A 23,426-nucleotide genomic window follows, 5' to 3' on the forward strand; every position below is an offset into this window, starting at 1 on the left:
GTGTGGTTACTTTGTGAGTACATGCTGTTAAATTCCACCCCGAATCTCTATGATATTGTGATACATAGAGTTAATATGGCTTATTAAATCCACATTTTGGCATCTGCCAGGCTAACATGAATGTCCAATCACTTTCAATTCAAAATTTTTATTTTTTAATATTTTAATAATTTGTAATACTTTCATTTAGCAAGGATGCGTTAAGTTGGTCAAATATGACAGTAAAGTCTTTTACACTGTGTAACTATGTCAAATAAATACTTTCAGCAAATGCTTCAACAAATGCTTCTATTCATCAAATAATCTTGAAAAAAATGTATCACAGTTTCCATAAAGATAATAAGCAGAACAACTATTTTCAACATTGATAATAATGAGAAGGTTCCTTGAGCAGCAAATCAGCATATTAGAATGATTTCTGAAGGATCGTGTGACACTGAAGACTGGAGTAACGATGCCGAAAATTTAACTTTGCATTACTGAAATAAACTGCATTTTAAATTTTATTCAAAAAGAAAGCAGTTATTAAGATATGATAATAAGAGACGTCTTTCAGGAACATTAAAAAATCTTTTGAATGGACTGTTTATAAGCACACCTATCTTTGAAAAGCTGCACAATTTGGAAGATCACTCACAATTTAAAGTTAACATCAAGTTTGTTTAAATCTCCAAGCCTAAATGAGAGTTAAACAGAAAATGCAGTGTTTGATTTTTTTCTAAATACAGTATTTTAGACCACATCAGCAACACTAATAGTCTCCATAATGATACAGTCAGCAGCAGACAGTGAAAAGAGTGATACCTCTGCTCTTTAAAGCTTTGATAGCAGTGTTCCTGTATTTATGGACTAAGAAAACTTCTTACATGTCATTAGAGTCTGTTAATGCATGCTTTAGATGAGAGGGCGGTTATTCTTTAGGTAATGAACCAAACAAAGATAATGGATGACCAAGGCGAGTTTAGCGCTGCGTGGGAGGACGAGACGGGGATAAAGAGACTCGCTGGAGAAAGGAGAAAGTGTGCGAGTCTGGTGTGAAGAGAGGAGACATGCAGAGATGTGTACAGTTCAGAGGCAGGTCAGCATGGTGAGGAGGTGGGGCAGAGCAGTGAGAAGCGACTGGTATTTTGGGCAGAGGTGTCGTCTCTCTGCGGGGGGGAGAGTTTCGATGTGGCAGGTGGGGAGTAAACAACACTGAAATGACACAAACTCACAAAACACACAGAGGGGGGTCGGCGCTGCTGGAACCCCCCCCCCAAAAAAAAGACCGTGTGTGTGTGTGTTGTGGCATGGAAAGAAAGATTGAGTAAAGGATGAGCATGCAATTAAGTTTTTCTTGATCTTTTGAGAATCAACAGTTCTAGGAAACTACTAGGAAAACATACTGTAAGGTTTATAACGCAAAACTTCTTCCCCAATGAAAAGAGAGCACTGAATCTAAGCTGCAAAATGGTTCATTTTGAACTTGGTCACACACAAGAGGGTGTTTACAGAGGAGTCGTTTTTGTGTTATTGCAAAGTTTATTGTTTGGAGTATTTAAACTGTAAAAAAAATGTACTGTGCAAACTTGACAGGGAGATTAAATCTGAACCAAATATGTTATCAAGGGATTTATCAGTTTGATCAATACCGTTATGGAATCTTGACAGCTTGATTAAAGCTATATGTTCTAGCTCTATATGTTCTACATATAGAGAAATTGTATAATAAATGTTGCCCTTTGCACAGTTGCATTTTTTTTCATATATTAAATACAGCACATTCATTGTTTAACATTAAATAATGATTTATTATTCCATCAAAATGTATCTTAATTGAAGAAAGTGTCCAATTCAAACCAATCTTGAAACTCATCTTTCCAAACATGCATGGTTCATCTGTGGAACACAAAAGATGATATTTGTCCTCCGGAGGTGTCATTTGTTGGCTGCATTCATCATTGAGGTTGCCTAATTTCAGAAAAGTAACCATTACATTTCCAAGTAAGAAAGAAATTACAATGATTTACACCTCACTAGAAATAACAGCCAATTTCATAATAGTTACCTTTCTTAAAAAAAAAAATAAAAGAGAGACATCCTCAATGACGTATGCAGTTGAAAAATGCGACCTCTAATGGGTGCAGCCCTCGAAATGAGACGAAAAAGAACTGTTTTTAATTCAGTGTCAGCGGGGTGCAGTTTAGTTTGAACAACTACATTCTTCAAATTATAATTACAGTTTGTGTATGTTCAGAAGACAGACAGACAATTTGGTGCGAAATGAGTAAATGGCAGAATTTTCATTTTTGGGTGAACCATCCCTTTAAGCCAGTGGTTTTTAATCTTTTAAAATTGCATACTTCCCTATTACACAGTATGCAAAGAGTGTAGCATGTCCAAATACACAGTAGGTGAAAAGTACCCAAATTACCTACTGCTTCCGCCATGATTCTGAAGTGTGCATCCAGTGGACACTCTACTATCCTACAAGGCCAAGGAAGAGGATTTGTGAATAGCAGTGATGTATTGAGGCAACTGACACTGGTAGGTCACATGACTAAATGTAGTATGTCTACTACATTCATACTACACAAACTCATACTATATATAACGCACCTTTTGAGCAGTTACAAAGGAAGTAATTAGAAGCACCTACTCTGTATGCGATTCTTTATGTGCAGCCCAAGGCCCTCTATTGTCAACAACAGACAAACACCCCATTGTGCTCCACACTTTCTATCCAACACATTACAGAGACTGGCATACCTAGAAAATATACATATATATATTCATTGTTAAAATGGCCATGAGGATTTTATTAACTTGACTTTCCCAATTCTAGAAATCACACTTTTAAATTTAGGCTACCTCATATAGTATTTGGGTTTTTCAAGACAGTAGTATAACCATTGCTCTATTGTAAAGAGCAGTCCAATGAGGCGAGCGTAGTGATGAACCCAAGTGCAGTTTATTTACAAAAGTGAAATCCAAAATCCAAACAGACTTGACTTGAAACCGACTAGACTCACCAACAGCAGGTTACAACATTAATACACGACAAGAACTAAAGGCAAGGACATGGCTACTTATAACAAACATTGAGGGTCACATGACATGAACAAACCAATGAGAACATGACACAATGAACAAGCGAACCAATAGCAAAGAGACATGAGGGCAAGGGAAGCATGACACAAACAGGAACCATAACTAACATAATCTATAAAGAAAAAAAAACATTTGAGAGGCTGAATTGAAGTAAGAATCGCACTGATTTTTAGTTGCTTTGGCTTATTTAAAATTATTTTGCGTCATCTTGAGGCACCCTAGTAGGCCCCGGGTGCCTCAAGTATTCGCAGTAGTCAATATGACATATATGATCTCTTCTGTATCTTGTGCATTTCATTCACAATGGATGCATAAATGACCATGTATAGTATGCGCACACACCTGCCAAACTCTGTTGTCCCCCTACAGATGTGTTTCTCCTAACCACTGTACTACAGCTATAGCTCTCAATCTCTGTGCTCCTGGCTGGCAGTCGTGGTCAGAGTCCCAGGCTTCTCCTCTCTCACAGGCCTGAAGGCCCATAAATCCTTCCCCTGTCTGAAGGGCCCATTCTAACAGTCACTAGAGAAGTATCTTCAGATACTTTATTGCCTTCACCAGCGCTGACCTTTGGTGGTGCATGTGGCCCGAGGGGGAATCTAGATGCACCTCAGAGAGAATGGACGGAATGAGAAAATAAATGTATGAAAGCAAGCAGAGGACCATCAACAGAGGACGAACGGAGAAAGGTGTGGGAGTAGTTTAATTTTTCAGAATGTGCCTCATGTGAAGCCTGTGGGGGAAAGACGGAGAGGGAATAAAGCAGAGAGAAAGAGAAACACTGAGCATGTGTGCTCCATTGAGGTGGAAATGTGTGGATGGACATCTCAGTTTGGCGATTTGATGATTGCCATCCAGTTAGCACATGGTAACCATGGAGACTTGGGAATGCAATGATTCCATGGTGCTGACAGAGGCATGATGGGACCACATCTCAACTCGAGACAGGACTAAGAAGAATGCTATCATAAATCTCAAGATCTAGAGATCAAGATATTTTCTTAACATTCAAACCAGAGACAGATGGTCCATTTATTACATTAAATCCCCCACGAAACTTGTTCATCTCTTAATGTTTTCTCAAAATACCTTTAAATTTGGGTTATTGTCATATTTGTTTTACCAAAACAGCTTCAAGGGCACTGCAAATACACTATTCACTCCTAAAAAATAAAGGTTATTTATTGGCATCAATGGTTAAATGAAGAACATTAAACATCCATATAACCTTTGCATTGCAAAAAAGGATCATTACAGTGGAAAAGGGTTCTTTAGATTATTCAAATGTTCTTCAAACAAAGAAAAAGAGGAGCCCAAATTGGTTCTTACACTCACTGTGAAAACCCCCTTTTGGAACCTTTATTTTTGAGAGTGCAGGTTTATGATATGAAGCATACTTATTTTGTACAATTTAGTGGTGCACATTATTTTAAAGAAAAAAAAACATCTTTGCAAGCTTTCACACTTGCACTACCTTTGAAACAACCTGCCTTTTCTTGTTGAATAGCCTTTTACAATTGGAAATGCATCACATTACAGAATTACAAAGGGTTGCCAATGCAAAGTCATGAAGATATGACAAATATTACATAATTTAATAAATTTAAGATATGTTTTTTTTATATTATGTAAAAGTAAATACATTAAATAATTATAAAAATATGAGAAATATATTTTAAATAAGCTGAATCTTTTCTTAAAATCATGTCAGGCTTGATATGATTGAAATCAAACAACTTTACTGTCAGTGTCACATTTTCACACAAGTTTGGTTGTCTCTCAACAACTGTTATCATGACAAAATGACAAAATTATGACAAAATGGTGTAACGAGGCAAATTTGAAGGTACAGAGGCACAAATGAAACTTCATAGCTACATAAGTATTTTAAATGTTGCTCTGTTCATTATATAATATACATTTTTTAAATGTATTTTTCTTTCTCTCTCTTTCTTTGTTTGTCTTTCTTTCTTTGAATGTATAACTATGGTGTTCTCTTTATTCTTAATCTGAATTAATGTATGTTATATGTAGATGTGTATATTCCTATATTATTTATATTATATTACTAGATTTACATTATTGATACTTTCTGTCTGACCTAAAAAAAAAAATTTGCTCTGTTGCTCACACATAGATACTGTATTGCTTCAGAAAAATACAAATCATAGGGACTATTTTTATGATACATTTCTAGTGGTCTTGTACCCTCGAGCCCCTTGGCAGCCTCCTGATCCTTCACGCATGGAAAAGAGCAGCATGAATGTCCTGTCTAGCATCTTTTATGCTCCACACAAAAAGAATCTCATGTGTTTCAAACTATAAGAAGGTAGGTAAATGGCAGAATTATGCTTTTTAAACCAAAAATAGAATAACAAATGAATATGTGCTGTATTGCTGTATAATATAAACAGCAAACAATGTAGAATGCAGTCCATGAATAGTGCACTTCAAACCATTGATCTATGCATCACACGTGCTCAGTCCGAGTCGTTAGCACTTCATAGAGGGCAATGTAAGGGGCTTTATGAGCAGATGAATTTTTACTTTATTTGCTGTTGTGGTTTGAGCTTTACTCCTCTCACGGCCTGGAGGCTTTCGGAGAATCTTTTTTGAGTATGTGATGAGATTTACAGGAAGCAAGAAACGCCTGGGGGAAGCTGAGGGGAAAAGCCACACACACACACACACACATCTGACATGGGGGCTCCTCCACCGACGGAGGAAATATCAGGTTGTCATTATCAAATTCTAATTCCCATGCTGTCAGTTTCCATTACGGCAGTCAAGCTCTGAGTCCTAAAAGTTATTTATTTAAGTCCTAATCTACAAACAAATATTTTACTTGCCCTTTTTTCTTGGCCAGCAGCAATGTTAAGCGAAGGGCAAAGTCTAGTGTTGATGGATTTCGCCTTGGTTGGCACCCAGCGTGTGCTCGTGTGTCATAGAAGGGCCCTGCTTTGCCTTTATGAATTATGGACACTTTCCATGAATAGGGTACAAACTAGGACCTGAATCTAAAAAAACATTTATTTTGTTCCCTTTTGCAACACATGGCAAGTTGGATGAGGTGCCTAATCTTCATAAAATGTGCAATATGTTGCAAATTATTCTGCATAAAGTTTACCCTGTTACCAAGCATTGGGTCATGTCTAAATATAGTTTGAAACCTTTTTTTATTTTTGCATTTTTATATTCTTACAATAAATTTGATTGAATTGTAATCGGATTGAATGGTAAGCCTGATGAATACAGAATAGCTAAACTGTACAAATGTACAAGAAAAACCATTAACTTATATCACCATGCTGTAGAAAATGCCAAAATAATGTGACAATTAAGTACTAAAAATATTGTTAATTAACTGAATGTTATTTCAACAGGTTATGTCAAAATGATATTGTATTCGTAATCACTAATCACTTGATGAAGCATGTTACCAAATAACTTGTACCATCAACATACTTTGTCTATGCCAAAAATATATGAAGATGTGTTTTTTATGTGGAAATTTGCTTTGTTTGAAAAAACAAGAAAATATACAGTTATGACTTTTTTTATTTAATTAAGTTAATTTTGCATCAAATACAATGTGATTTTCGGTAATCAAGATCTGGCAGCAACAGCACATCAAGCGATTCGCTGTCAGCTTTCCTTGTGCATGAAATCACCCACAGGCCAACAAACCGATGAGAACACAGGACGATAATATGGACGATTCATAGCAATAGAGTGCAGGCACCAAATGGTGTGTATCTGCCTACTCTGTTCCCTCTGTAGCAGGCACAGTTTTGCAGAAAGTTACCGTTGCTTGGCAAATCAATATTTTATGTACAGTTAAATATGTATTCCTAACATGTTATTAAGTTACTCCCCAAATGACAAAAGAATTTATAGTAATATTAATATTAATTAGTAAATATCGTTCTCTCACATGGCTTGGCTATGCAGAGCATTCGCAGCTTGTATAAACTGAATGCCCCTGGTATATAGGTATTACACGTTCACTAGGGTATGCGCATACTGTACATGTACAGCCCAATTTTTCTAAGACTGACATGGAAGAGAAGAAAGTGTTGAATAAAGCCGTTTTTTTTTTTTTCTTTGTGCACAAAAAGTGTTCTAGTAGCTTCATAAAGTTAAGGTTGAACCACTGAAGACACATGGACTATTTTAATGATGTTACCTTTCTGGGCCTTGAACATGGCAGTTGCTTTGCTGACTATGGAGGGTCAGAAAGCTCTCGAATTCATCAAAAATATCTTAATTTGTCTTATGGGTTTGGAGCGACATGAGGGGGAGTAATTAATGATAGAATTTTCATTTTTGGGTGAACTATCCCTTTAAGGGTGTAAAGTGGTACAGACCTAGGGTATGTTTACACAAGATGTACTATGCATTTTTTTTTTTAATTGAGCTACAAATAATCCTTATCCATCATTTTGACTGAATGGGCTGTAAATTTGCTAACGAATTATGTTTGGTATATTAATGTGACATGATAAAACAACAATATCTATAGAATAGCTCTTTTCAGCCCGCTGCATTATTTTCCTCCTGATTATTTTCATGTTTGTTTTGTATTCCGCTGTAAGTAAATGAATAAAGACGACATATACTGTGCATTTGTGGTCGACGATATAAATCACGAATAACTCCGGAATGCACTAAGAATCTTTCATCTTTTTATCGAAATCCGTATGTCTCTTCCCAGGTTTGTTTTCACGCAGATGTTGTAAAATGTAATATGGACATATATTAGTGTGATATTTAACACGTCCGAGTTATTCATGGTATGCTGAAAGAAATGTGTTAATGCTTTTACACTTTTAAATTTCCTTTTAATGAAGTTCTTAAACGTAAGTTAGGGAGGAGCGAGCCCATCTAATCTTTCAATCAACAGCCAGAGTATATAAGCAGCTGCTTACCTCTCTCCAGTCTCAGCTGTTCCAGCATCCCTCCACCCCAATCTCCATCTTCTTCTTAGGTACCTTGCCCTTTGTAATCACCTTATATCAAGTCCCTGGGGGGTATATCAAAGCTGCTTCATCGAGCCCCTCATCAGTGGACAGCAAGACAAATACGTTTACTCTATTTCCTAATGATTATATTGGCAAACGAACTCGTTAAATGATCGACGCTCGAAAGGATGCTATTCTCTGTCATCAGTAACGCATGGATACATATTGTACGTTTATTTACACTTTGATTTTAACGGAAACAGCGTATCCATGCGTTTGATGACAGAGAATAGCATATGCACTTTGCATCAATCGGATGCTCTCCCAAATGGCACTACACTGACAAAGAGGAGACAAACTGTTGAATAAATGTCGTTATTTTTATTTTTTTTTGTGTACAAAAAATATTCTCGTCGCTTCATAAAATTCAGATTGAACCACTGATGGCATATGGACTTTTTTTATACTTTTCTGTGCCTTGACAATGTAATTTACTTCCCAGATAGCAATTACATTTGGCCCGGATCCGTTTTAAGCCCCTTGCCTCCGTTTCTATCTTAGAGACGTTTTCTGATTGTGAACCAGATCCGTGCCAGTTAGAGGTTTTAGCTTAAACATTCTACTGCCATCAGTTCAGTATTTATATCATTTTACAGATCTGGCCCAGATCACTTTTCCCATTGGTAACCGAAAGACATTAGCTGTGTCTGACACTGATTTGGTCCAGATCTGCAATATGAATCTGAGCCGATACTGTTTTCACATAGGCTACACTGGTGTGGCCCGAATCTGTGATACATATCTGAGCCGACTGCATTTAAAAAAGGGCTAAAAACTGCTCTGGCCCATATCTGCAAAACGGATTTGAGCCAACACTGTTTTGACAGAGGCTACCTGATGTGGACCACATCCAGAAAGCTCCACCCCCACCACCGAGCAAAAGAAGTTTGCCCAGCAACAACTTTGCCGCCTTTGAGTCTGCTGTCAGTTAAGGATCCATAACGGTGTCGTGTGGACAAAAGACAGGTAAGAATCTGCCTCAATGTATAATAAACAGGGGATGATTTTACCGTATGATGAATGTTAACCAAAAACTTTTTTGTAAAGTATTAGTTAAGAGGCCAGGAACTAGCTTTTAGCGAATATACCGTATACCAGTGAGGTAAGTTAGCTTCGGTAACGTAAATTAAACCTGGTTAAAGCATGGCGTTGAACAGACGAGTTTAATTTATTAAGTCAATATCATGCATATGTTGAGCTTATTTTGAGTGGTTGACTTGAATATTTTGTTTAGAAGGATTTGGTTGTGAACTTTGTTAGCAAGGCAGTCGAACAGGCATAACGTAGTTATTAGCAAGCTGTTAAAAAAAAGCTGTAAAATGCCCATTTCTCCGCTTTTACTAGCTGGTGGCATTTTAATGTTTGCACTTGTTGCATTTACAGTTAAAGCAAAAACACAGATGAAAGTCCATTTGAATGTCAGCAATGTTTTATCGGCTAGGGTGTCGTGCCAAGGCACTTATTCCCGCCAGGATTTGCATCCCCTGGCCGCGGGAGCACGCAGAGAAGCGGAGTTTAACGTTAACTGCTGCACTACGAATTCACCTCTTAAATGGAACAAATAGCGACGTGGAAGGGGTTTCCATAGTAATAAGAGACTCATTTATCTACATATATATGTTTATTTGTCTGTTACATTAAGGCGACGTGTGAATTGTTTAATGCGTCGTTTAATATTGTGGATTGATCGACATGTGTTTTCCAAATTTCCATATTGCCATGCACCTTAGCTACATAGGCCGACTGATACAGGAGTTTTCCTGCATTTTTTCGCGGCCGCCAAAGCAAAAATGTTTGTCCCGCCAAAGCCTTATTTCGGGACTCGGTGATCGGTGAATGAATACGAGCAGAGAGAGAGACTCGGCCACGCGTGCGCGCGCACTCTCCCCGTTTTCAAACAACACGAGCGCTGTCTTGCTCTCTCTCCCTCACGCATAATAATCGAAATCAATTGACACACGATAGTAAAAGGTTAGGCCTTAACAGAGAATATTGATTTTTGTTTTTATAAAATAGCCATACCACTGTGCAATAACTCATAATGCGTGTCTTTATGTACATGACATTTAGTCAGTTAAAACACTGTTTCAAGTCTCACGAGCCTTAACACATACCACAGTAACAGCTTGGTTCATTTCGAGTCGAACATGACGAAAGTAATAATTGCGGTTCAATCAAGCGTCAGGATAATTTCAGTAACAGAAAAAAGTTCAGTAACAGCTCGTACTGATTCAAAAGTGTGTTAGAATCTCTAAAAGAACCGGCTCATAAGAGTCATTTAGGACTCGGACTACACTGGTTGAGAATAATAAACTGTATTTTATTAAATATGTTAATTTATCATCAATCCGAAATGTGTGCCATTAAGGCCAGCAACAACACACCCCATATTTGCATATTACAATTAATTTTCAAAGAAAATTGTAATACAAAAAAAATACTTTTCATGGGTACTTTCATTGTGTAAAGTTTCATTTTGATAGGAGTAAAGGAAAAAAAAAAATAGCCCCATTGGGGTGTATTGTTGCCTGGCCTTATTGGCACATATTTCGGATTGATAAATAGATGATAAATGAACATATTTCCTCAACTAGGATTTCTTAGGACTTTTAGTATGTTGTTCTGGGCACCTCATATAAATGATCTATGCAGAAAAAAAATTATTTTACAATTAGTCTGTCGTAAAATGCTATTAATATTGCTTCAGAATAAATTGTTTACTTTTATGGGGATATTTTGTGTGGAATAGTATCTGCTGATATGAAAAGTTCACTGTATATCGTAGTAATAAATATAATTTATGACAGCCATGAAATATTGTTTACTTTTTACATTAAACAAATTAAATATTACAGATATGCATGTTATATAACGTATATTTCCATAAAAGTCTTAAGTTTCACTTGTTCATATCTGCAGATACCCTGGTTATAGAAGTATTCAACCTAATCATTAATGCTGTTTTCCAGGTGCAGTGCGCAAATGTGCACTGACAGCAACTGCAACAGAAGCTGAAATATGGAGGCATGCTATAAGGTGGTTTGCCCTTTCGGCGGACAGGAGAGGAGGGCGCCAGGAGAGACTGGCACGTCAGCAGCAGGAGCAGCAACAGCTGCCACAGCACCCACCTAGTGATTTTGTTTAAGTGCATGTTTTTTTAGTTTTTTTGACGTTGTGTTAATAGCCTGTGTTTTTTTTTATCCATTAATTCTTTGTTTGTTGTTGACTGTGTTCTGTGTTAATTGTTGACTTTGTTCATGACTTTTTTGTTTGTTTTTTATAATTAAATCTATGAATTTGTGGTCATTAATTCTGTGTTTGTTAACTTTGTTCACGTTGTTTTAGTATGCGTTTTAATCATTAAAACTATTTATTTCAGCTATAGCCTATAGGCCTACGCATTGCTCCAACTGAAACTAGCCTTCATCAAGTCAAGTCAAGCTTTTTATTATAGCCAAGGCCTTGTAGTGAAAATGTTTTTCTGCACTGCAAAAAATGCTTTTCTTACTTAGTATTTTTGTCTCGTTTCCAGTCCAAATATATAAAAATTCTTAAATCAAGAAGCATTTACTAGAGAAGTAAAATGACTGGACTGGAAACAAAAATACTAAGTAAGAAAAGCATTTTTTGAAGTGTGGACATTCCACAGACTGAAAAATGTAGGCCTATGCCTAGGTAGCATAGTTTACTATGATACCCTAACTGACAAAAATGCCGAAAATAAGGCAAAAGGACGATCCAGTGGTGATTTAAGCAGAATCGTAACACATCCGGCACAGCTCCGGTAGGCGGAATCGTTTCACGCACCCGTTACGCATCTGTAACGGGATGATCAGGCGGTGCTGGATCGGCGCTGGAACATATCCGCAACAACCCCTAAAAACAGACCAGAAACGGCTTCGGCCCGATGTGCGTTTGGACTCAGGAACGAGTCCGTGAGGCGGATGCGGGCCAGACCCGGCTCTATCGTTTTGCGATTGCGGCTCTGTTCCGTTACAGCGTCCAGTGGCTATCTGGGTTGGCAGTCAATGGGACAGTCACAAGCCTCCCGGTTTTCATCCAAAATATCTTAAATTGTGTTCCGAGGACGAACAAAGCTTTTACGACACCCACTCATCTACTAATATAATACAACAAAACAAAGACACCTAAAGGCAAATATATCTTTGTAACTGACTAGGTGGGCCCAGATATCATCTCAGCATGTTTCAGTCTTTACCTCTGTCATGACTAAGCGGTGAGAAGAGGTCATCACAGACTGACGCATTACACCAGTCTATCAGTGCACAGAGTAACAGAAGCGGCTGGAGTGTGAGCGAGAGGCTTCCTGCCGAGAAAAGAAGGAGAGCCGCGGTGGTTTGTTGCCACCGGTCAATTACAGCTCGGTTATGGAGCCATCTGTTAATCTTTCCTCCTCTTCCTCTGTTTTTCTTTCTCTCTCTCTCTGTGCTAACAGCCTTCACGCTGTCAAACCCTGAGCGTATCTGAGAGATGCTGTAGAACGATAGCTGTCCGACACACGCTGCCTTTATCTTAAAGTAGTACAATAGGAGGGATCCAGAGTAGATAAGAGACAACTAGTGATAATACAGGGAGACTTCATGGTCCAATGGTGTGAGCTTGGGAAGTGGCACTTTTAAAGAGCAACAGTGCCACCCTGCGGTCATGAAGGGTACTGCTGATAGAAGTTAGCAAGGCATGCTTCGTTTTTAATGTTCAAAATTGTCTCAAATGTTTACACAACCATTTAAATCCATCTGTTAAATTATTATGGATAGTAAAACTCAGATTAGAGAAATTTCAGTGTCTTTTGATTGAGAAACTTTGGTAGAATTCTTGGAGAATCCGAGCACCGTTTAAGATACGCTTAGACAAAATGTGGAAATAAATCACCATAATTTATAATTGCAAAATACAAACCTTTTCATATATTTTCCCCAAACACTAGTCCATTTGTCACTGGGCAGACAAACAGCTCAGATAATTTGGTAAGAAATATATTGATCTGAATTGTATTGTAATATATTGCAATGAATGAATGAATAGACTGTTCCAGGATAAACACAACACATATACCATGTCAACCCATGCATGCCCTTTTCATATTTTATGATGTTATCATGGTCAAAACAGGTGAACATGTACATGTACAGAACACACGCAGATTATGTATCCGACAGCTGTCTTATAGAGGTTCATACGGACTCCTGATCTAATTTCTGTTTTGCACCCAAGCAATCGTGACTTCCAGCTGTGCGTTCCCGTCTCTATAAATCAGCACTGACAGGTTCCTAAAGCAATACCCAAGGCCCACTGCAGCCTACAGTGTATAACGTACACTTGAGTGAATTCCAACAAAATGTGTGTGTGGCACGGCCTCTGTATGTATGTGTGTGTGTGGTCCTGAGAGGTAGAGATCCGAGCGCGACCCTTTTCAGAGCCGCTTCAGTGCCTCGTAAGTGAGACCGATTATGAGTGTTTAACACAGCCTATTACATCCCAGACCAAAATGACGACTGCACACATTCAACATGCAATCATGTAGAGAGAGAGAGAGAGAGAGAGAAACTGGGTGCTTATGGTACCCAAGGGACTGGATGTAAATGAATATAAGCGAAAAATATAAGACAGGGTGTCACAGTTATAATGAGATAGGTGGTTTCAGCAGCTGGAGAGAAAGAAGAGAGGATGATAGAAAGAAAGACGCATAGAAACAGAGAGAGAGGGAAAATAGGAGACTGAGTAAATTAACAGAGGACAGAAATACGCTGAGAAGCAATGGAGCAGGCAATCGCAAAACATGCGTGCGTACTGTCACATTAAACAGCAGAATGCAAAACAACAGAATGCAGAGAAAGGAAAATGTAATACAGTTGATGGAGTCAGGGTTATTACTGTACACCAAAACAATAATAGTAACTGACATAAAACAATTACTGCTGTGTAATCAGACAACAAACTGAAAACAGTGGCTAAAATAGTAACATAAAATAAGTCGCAAGTCAGAATTTGTAGTGATGGATGAAAAGGGGAAAAAAGTATTTAAAATGCATTTATAATTTATTTATTAAGTTTGCTCTTACTGGTTCCCCAACTGATTCCTTAACTCTACATTTTAGCTGTAGGGCCTACTATAATTAACTGAAGAGTTGTTCCATGAAACATACCTTTTGCATTTTGAAAATGTATTTTTTTAATGAATAAATAAATGCAAAGTTTTTCAAATAAATGTCTAGTTCTATATGATTTAAATATTTGATCAGACAAAGCAGGACTGCATAATTAATCAATATGAAACAAAACCTGTGATATCAAATTCCAAAGGCTGAAATGTAATCAAATAAATATGCATGCTATGTTTCAGAGTGAAGCACGGTACTGTGTTCTCTGCAGTTTTCCACCAAAATAAAAGTTTAATGTCTTAACGTTTTAAAATGAAAAAAGACTTACATAAATATTAATGTTGTAATTTTACAGTTACTGACTACTGTAAAATATAATAATAATAATAATAATATTTATTTATATTTTTCTTAAATACTCATTTGTTATTTTACAGTGATATCTTGATTTACATATTAGTCATATTTCTACTTTTTATTATTTTTATTTAAAAAAAATATTATCAGAAAAAAAAAAGTGATTTGATTTTTGGACAAGCCTTTGGACAAAGAATGTCTATAAGGGCTAATAAATTGCATTTGTGTGATCTTGTGCTAAAGTTCATGGCACTACAGGTGTCTTTTAAATTGAATGCTGATATTTTTTACAAATATCCAGTTTTTAATGATCAAATGTCTATTGTACAAAATGCTAACAAGCTTGACTTTTTAACACTGTCCCCTACTGACAACATAACAAAATATTAGATAAGGCCGGAGGGGTCTGTTGATTGCTTCACTTTCAATCAGACCCCAAAGGACAAGAACCCAGAGGTCACTGTCACACACACACACAATCATTATAGATGAGGTCTGGTTTTATAGCTCAGGCTTATGTTTATGAATGCCTTGTGTTCAGTTCATTTGTATTGATTATCTAAAGACTGAACAGAACAGATCACCACCGGTCAGGTGAACGCAAAGGGCACGAGGGAGGGTTTGGTGTGAGACGCGGTCTGCCCGGCAGCTGTGACCTTCTGAAGGTCACAGACGATAAAGAAAAAGCATACAGGCTTGGTGACAGGTGTGCCGCACACCCAGGGGACTGGATGGCCCACTTGTCAGGTGTGGCTTGATATACACACACACGTGCCCACAAACACACACACACACACTCTCTCTGTGGGTGTTACGGTAGTGATGGGTGATAAAGACAGCCAAGAGGAGGAGAGGAGATGGAGTTAGAGCTCATAACTCTTTGCACGCTTCTTCAGCTGATACATCAAGCTCTGCACACGCAGACAGTAATGAGCCGTACCTGTGAAAGAATGAGTTAGGGTCACACTCACGCACACGCGCACACCTGTCACGAGCAATAGGGGAGCCCTCAAACAAAGACAAACTGTTTCTGGAGTGGGCAAACAGGCAGATGCTTATGCTCACTATACAGAGATGAGCCAACACACTGAGATGCAACAAAATGAGAACACTCCCAGTGCATATTACCTACTTACCTACTATTTTAGTACGATAGTACTATGCAGTATGTGTACTGTGAACAGTGTGCCTACGCAAAATATGCACAGCACTGCACAGAATACTGTATCCCACAATGCACTCACCTTCCATTTCCACTAAATTGGATTATATATCACAATTCAAAAGTTTAGGGTCATAATTTTTTTGGGCTTGTTTTGTGTCTTCTACTCAATAAGGGTATATGTGATCAAAAATACAGTAAAAACAATAATATTAGGAAATATTATTACAAATTTCCTTCAGAAATCATTCCAATATGCTGATTTAGGGCTCAAGAACATTTCTTATTATAAATGCTGAAAACAGTTGTGTTGCTTAAAATTGTTCTGAATTTTAGAGGGGGGGGGGGGGGGGGGGGGGTTAATATTTTAGCATAATCTATTCATCCTTCCATCATACCATACCACTAAGGAAATGTGTTGAACTATGTTCTGACTACTCAGTAAAAATGAATGGGCACCAGGAAAGTCAAGCTCTAAAAGAACAATAAAGGGACATAATGCCACCTTAGAAGTAATCTGCACAACTCACATGCAATATTCCAAGTCCTTTGAGGTCATGTGATGTTCTGGCCAAAATATGAGTTGTTATTCACTGATGTTCCTCTCTGCAGTAGCTTTCAAATGTCATTAATGCTCAAAAGCATGGCATGTCAAGGAGAAGTGCAGAGCCCCTAAGGGAAAAATACGAGATAGGACGACAAAATATATTCAAATGATTTTGCTTTTGCTTGTAAAACTGCATCCAAATGATGTGAAATATTTATAGTAGCGTACTACATTCTGTTGCACATACTATTTGTAAACAATAGTGCATACGACAGTACACACTCTGCTCTATTCTGTGAGAAATACGCTATATTCCATTCCAAACAAAGCCTGTAAGAATTTCAAAGCATAAGAAGCTCTTAAAAAATCTGAGACAGATGTTATGTTAATGGGTCCGTTCCCTCTTGACAGAATAGGTAGCGCTGAAATGCCACGAGGCTAAACAAATGTATCACTTGACATAAAAGCAAGCAGGAACCCAGCACAAAAGGCCTCAGGCATGTTTTACTGAAGTAGCCTAACCAAAGTTACAAGATCGCTTCGTTTTTGAAGTTCTGCAAAGGATTTTTTGCTCATATGGGACATTTAGGGCAAGGTACCATGGCTCAAGGCCTCATCTTGCACATTTTATACAAAAATCCTTCAATCAAACTAGGCTTCTCATGACTTTGCTCGTTTGGTCTAAGAGGGTGTACACACACACACTCAGTTAATCATCCTTCTGGTGCAACAGAAGAGGAGGAGAGAGAAGCTAGGTCATTAGGGGAGGTTGGAGAGATGCAGGATGCATCTTAACGTGACACACACACTGCTTGGTATGCCAACCACATGAGGGCTTTTTTTAACACGAGCACACGCACACACACACACTCAGTGAGGGTCCATGGAAATTGGATCAAAAGCGACCTTCAACAGGCGATCCCAAAAGGTTAGGCCTCACACCAAATAAAGTCATATGAATAATCATGCTCGCTGTATCTGTGTAAATCAAGCTCGGTTAATCTTCTGTGAAGCCATATTTCAAAGACCATAAAATGAAGGCATACTTTCCTGGTGAGTTATATATTTAAAAAGCCGATAAGAGCTTTACAGAGACGAGGAAGAGACAAGACAAGATGTGGAAGGAACGGAAAAATGACGAAGAGAAGAGATGAAGAAGAGACTAAAATGAGAAGATGCAGTGGAAGAGAAAATAAATAGGATACTGCAAAGGAAGATCAGAAGAAAAGAGCTTAGACTAAATGAGATGAGGAAGACACAGACTGAAAGACACTAAAATGCAACAAAAATGGGACAAGAAGTGAAGACAAAGGAGGAGACGGAGAGAAGCAAAAAGAAGAGCAGGGAAGAGAGAAAAGGAGATGAAAGGATGAGACAAGATGAGATAATGCAGAGTAAGAGATGATGGAAAAGGTGAAGAAACGAGACAAGAAGAGAAGACACAGGAAGAGTGGAAGAGAATCAAAGAGAAAAGATGAGACAATACAACATCAAAGTCAAAGAGAAGAGATGAGATGAAGAGGAAAAGGAAAAGGAAGTGAAAAATGAGATAAATGGATGAGACAAGATGAGAAGATGCAGAGGGAACATGGAAGGGAAATGGAAGATCAGAAGAGACAAGAAAAAAGAAATAAGAAAAATAATAGATTGAGACAAGATGAGAAGAGATGATGGAAGGCATGATGAAAATTAACACAAAAAAAGAAGAAATGAGAAAGAGGAGAATATGAGATGAGGAAAAGAAAGAACTGAAAGTAGCCAAAAATGAAACAAAGGGATAGGACAAGGCTAGAAGAGTAACGAGGCGAGACAAGCCATTCATTTTGAGTTTCATCCCAGCCTTTATCTGCTAACAAAAGCTTGACCAAACAAAAGCTTAAACTTTTGGACTTTGTCTTCTTACTTGTCTCAGGCATTTGATTTATTTTCTCCTTTTCTCCTCCTTGTGGGAAAAGCATATGAATCATCTTTTAACTGAACCTGAAGAGAGGAACAAATGTTCAAAAGCATTTGGGAGAGAAAAAAAATGAAAGAAAGGCAAGGCCTTGAATGCGTTAGTCTATTTTTCAAAAGACGTGTGTTGACCTTGTTTTGACAGGAGTCACTGCATTTTAATTTCAGGGTTTTAGAAGTATGGATTTTGTTTTATGCCTTTTTAATGGAAGCCTCGTCTTCTATTTTAGACCTCGTCCCGTTGACCTTTCTTCCTCCTTCGCTCTCTTCTTCCGTGATCTTCCTCCGTCACCCTCCCTCCCCTTTCCCTGCTCTGTAATTTCAGATGGAGTTTGTGGAGGCAATAAATGTAATTAGTATCATATTTCAGATGGACTAGACACAGCGAGGGAGGGAGATATTATGAGAGAGAGACCCTCCCTTTCCCTCTTTCTTGTTCTCTCTCCCTCTCTTTCTCTCCATTGTTGTGCCAGTGTCCCCTCTGTCCTGTCCTCTTAGCGGTGTCACCGTAGTGCTGGCTTGACTCTGTCTCTCTCCATTTATCCGCTCGGTTCTCCTTGCTCCACACTGGATGGACTCTGAAAGGTCACGCAGACGAGAGCTGCTTATTTACCAGAGAGCCGGTCACTCCCTGGACTGCAGTAGAGGCGGGCAGACAAGCAGGGGCAGATGAGAGATGTGCCATACACCAGACCCACTCAGAGGCTGTGATGGGAATGCATTCAGACCACATAAACACACACATAAGGGATCAACGAAAACTCATAAACACACATTCATGCTCATAGGCAGGCAGCCAGTTCTAACATTAATGGACAGCCCTGAACGGACTATATCTGTGGCCTGTAAACAACCTTACACATAAGGTTAAATGCAGAGGACAGTATTGCTGTAGATATCAGTGAGGAGAGATGAGACCACATGAGAAGAGAAATCAAAATTGCTTTTGATTGACTCCATTTTCTTAAAAAAAAAAAAAAAGAGAGAGAGAATAAGAAGGGGGGCAATTTTGGGAGGACTATGTAAAAATTTGAAGCTTATAATTTTATAAAAGCATATTCATTTTATGTTTCTCACATTCATTTGTGTGACAAATCTGTATTATTTGAGATGTAACGATGTAAAGTCTCGTCATTTTTACAGTCATTTTATACAATGTTGCTTTGTCATGGAAATGAAAAACTGTTGTTACTTGTGCATTTAAAAAAAATTAATGCTAGTTGGTTAACAGTAAGTTACCTTACCATATACACTGAACATTTTTAAGTGGTTTAGCATCACATTATATGTACATTTAAAATGCTATCTAATACATGGTTTTTGTTGGTAAAATCTATTAATTGTTCTATAATTTTTGGTGAAAAACTGTAAAAGGACATTCAATTCAAGTCAATGCACATATTTGATATACTTTTTTGTCATCAGTAACATATACATTAAAGCGTTTTGTTTTGCATTTGATGTTATTTAGTCATTTTACTTGCATTATTTTAGTGATATGTGTGTAACCCTGATGCTGCTTTGTCTGTGTGTATGGACTATGCACTGTTTATACAGTATATGTATATTTTACATATTTTATGGACAGGCCGCTTATGATAAACTCTACTGTGCCACCTGTATTATTATGGTGGTTATCAGTACATTTTAAGGTAAAAAGCAGACATTAAATTATTAAAATTGTCACTTATGAGTTTGTTATGAGTTGTAAATATGCCATCCCATAATACCTGAAACATTGTCAACATATTTTTGACGGTAAATTTCTAGCAACTACACCTTACCATAAATGTCATATTTAACTGAAAGTCTCACTGTATCTTAGATGTTTGCTTTTTTCATAAAATAATAAATACATGTAAATTAATTTATTCTTGGTAATCAACATTAGGTCACCAGTGCTGTTGATTGAGCTTAACTTGTACTGATCTGGAATATTCCTTTAATTTGGCAGTGTGTCTTAGAACTGTAAAAGCTAAATTAATAAGACATTTCCCTATGGATAGAGCAACATTTCATTACGTTCCAGGGTAAAGAGTTCTTGTTTTACTCTTAGCTACATTTTTTTAAACACAAATGCTGTGTTGAGCATTTTGGGTCATTTTTGGGGTTATTTTTGTTAGGGTAGTTTTTGTGTTACCCAGCTCTTGGGTCAGACACAACCTAATGTTTGTTTAGTTTTTGTGTTACTCAGATCCTGGGTCAGACGTAACCGAGAAGTTGAGTTATTTATCTTTGGGATTTTTTGCACTCTTCAGGACAGAGCAGATCTAAGCGCTGTCGAATTGATGCATTTCTTCAGTAACATACAGTAAAATTCTTTTGAACATTTTGTACATTTTATTTTATCTATAAAATCATTACTGTGCTGTATATAGTTAATTTTCATGCAGGGCAACATACAGGCTATCTATCACCTAAACGAGTGTCGCGCACATCAGACTTATCACGTCATGGAAAAGCCTGATGCTTTGCATAAAATAAACGATTTTATTCATAAAGCTATATGAATACAAATACTTTGGATTAGGGATGCATGATATTATCGGACCGATATCGGAATCAGCCGATATTGGCTTTGAATGTACATATCGGCATCTGCCCGATATGAACAATTATGCCGATATGTCTTCCAGATAAGAGGAATAGGTTAACTCACATATGCTCAGGGTGTGCTAGCGATTAGATCACATCAGCGGTGTGACTTGAAGCAAAGTTTTGCCTGAATGGTGATAAGATTCACTCTTTTGGATCACTGCATTTAAACTGAGAATGCATGCATAGAATAACTCATTCGGTGTGTGATAGATCCTGCGTTCCATTCGGCAGGGCTCATCCCTATCCCCTAATACCCTCCGGAGTGAGAGCTTTTGAAGGGTTGAAGGGTGTAGGGGACCAATCATCAGTTTCTTGAAGTGCCCTTCTGCGTCATCATCCCGTGCCCACATGGTGGCGCCGTCATCATGGAAAGAATCAGCACAAAGGATCATGGGGGCCCAAAGTGTCCATCAGTTGTACCCTTCGAAATCCTTCATTCCAAAGGGCCCTTTGAAATGGCATGTTTTGAGCACTTCAGTGTGGAACAACCCTTCAATATGGCGGCCATTATTGTTTTCACTCTGAAGTGCCCTTCGGAGGGCAATATATCCCCTTTGGAATGCACCAAGAGTCGTGCAGTAGCAGCCTCCCCGGGTCCTAAAGCCTGTTCGGTAAGGAGCTTTAATTGCGTAGGGGGCCCTGTTGGCCTACTTTTAATCAAATGAAAGCAAAATACACAAATAATATTTAGACTATGTTTGTGATTAAATAAAGCAGTAATTTATGTCATAAAATCATGAGTATGTTTTGATTGAAAGGTCAGAAGCTATAGCTTACATGAATAAAAAATAGTCACAAACATTACACTTGTTAACTAAATAATTGGATTTATTCTGATATATATACTGATATGTGTAATGTGTTATATTGTATAAACAAATTATGAGCTCTAAAGATCTTCAGAAATTTTACAACTCTTTTGCTTTAGACCATCTACAAACGTTAAATCTTAAAATAAAATGGTAAGGTTACTACAGCATATTTCTGAAAAAAAATGCAGCGATATATATATATTGTTTATTTATAGTAATTTTCAAAGCTTCAATGTACTGTCATTATAAAAGAACTTCATTATTGTTTATTTAATTTTAACAAAAAAATAGTTTTTGTTAAAAACTAACCAAAATGAATAAAAATTTGCTTATAATTTCCACACAGGAGAGACGTGGTGTTGTTTCCAAACAAAAGAAAATATATCGGTATCGGCATCAGCCAAAAAGAGTTGAAAAATATCGGCATATCGGATATCGGCAAAAATCCAATATTGTGCATCCCTACATTGGATGTTACCAACCCAACCCAAATTGGGTTGTTTTTAACCCAGTGTTTTTTTAGAACCATCAGAAATATCTCTTCTTTAAGATGGACGCGTATGTATTAAGTAAGTAAATAGTGCCAATTTTGATTTCATGTTGAGTTTAACAAATCAATGACCTCTTCCATTGTTTTCCAACAGGATAATTGAGTTTAAACTCCAGATTGTTCAAGTTAATCTCCATTCATTCTTTTAGCCTGTTTGCTCTGTCCCTCTCTCTGTTCTCATCAATCTCCCAAAAAGAGCATGACATACCTGCCATCTCAATCTCCTCTTTAGCAAATCAAACAAACCTTGATCATTTCTGGATACTTACAGGCAACTTTTGAAATGCTGTTTAAGAATAAATTTAACCCCCATGCCACCACAGAGATAGTCAGAGACAGCTCTTTCTCTCTTTTTGGGAATCTGTGACAGGAAGAGAGTACAAATGAATTTCCTGCCTGTTATTACATTGCAGGGTGGTATTAGTAACTGTACCCCAGAGGTGGTCTCCTAATTAACTCCTGCAAAGCGACACTTCCTACAAGTCTCCCCTGGATTACAGAGTCGACCTTTGATCCACATTTTAATTTCCCATGGAAGGAGAGGCTAACAAAAAAAGACAGAAAAAACATGGTCTATTTTTAATAAATGAAAAAATGACTTGGACGCTGTGGGGATTGGCTATTTAGCGAGACACAAACAAACATTACACAGGCTGGTGAAATATGTGATAAAATAAAAGTTTAAGAAGTAAAATGTCAGCACTGTGTAATCACAATATAAAGGTGAGCATGTGTTAACAAAAACACTGGCTCGTTTTATTGAGGTGATGGAAAGGAGATGCAAATTGTTTAACTGTAGCAATAAATGTATTAGCAGCAGTGGGCAAATGTTTACCGTGGCCCTTTTTTTTAATCCTTCCTATTTCTACCGTCTCTATTCTCGGTTCAAATACGAGCAAAATCACTATAGATAATACACTCATCCATCAGAGAACCAGAATGTATTTCTCTTTTCGTTTTGTCTGTCCTCTCACCACTGCACAGATCTGAAATGACAGGGTGGACCTGATGAAGCAGACATGCTCTCTTTAGCCCGGTGAGGTGTTTTCACCTGATGTCCAGTCCTGAGGGGTCATGCCAACTGCCATTCAGACAGCCTACATTGCCACCTGTTGGAGACATGCATATTTATCCTAAAAATCTCAAATTAAATGTTCTTTTAATGCTTTTTTAATTGTACTAATCATAGCCTCTGCATGCTATATGCTATACAT

The sequence above is a fragment of the Barbus barbus genome (genome assembly GCF_936440315.1).
Source record: "Barbus barbus genome assembly, chromosome: 25".
In the NCBI taxonomy this organism is placed as follows: Eukaryota; Metazoa; Chordata; class Actinopteri; order Cypriniformes; family Cyprinidae; genus Barbus; species Barbus barbus.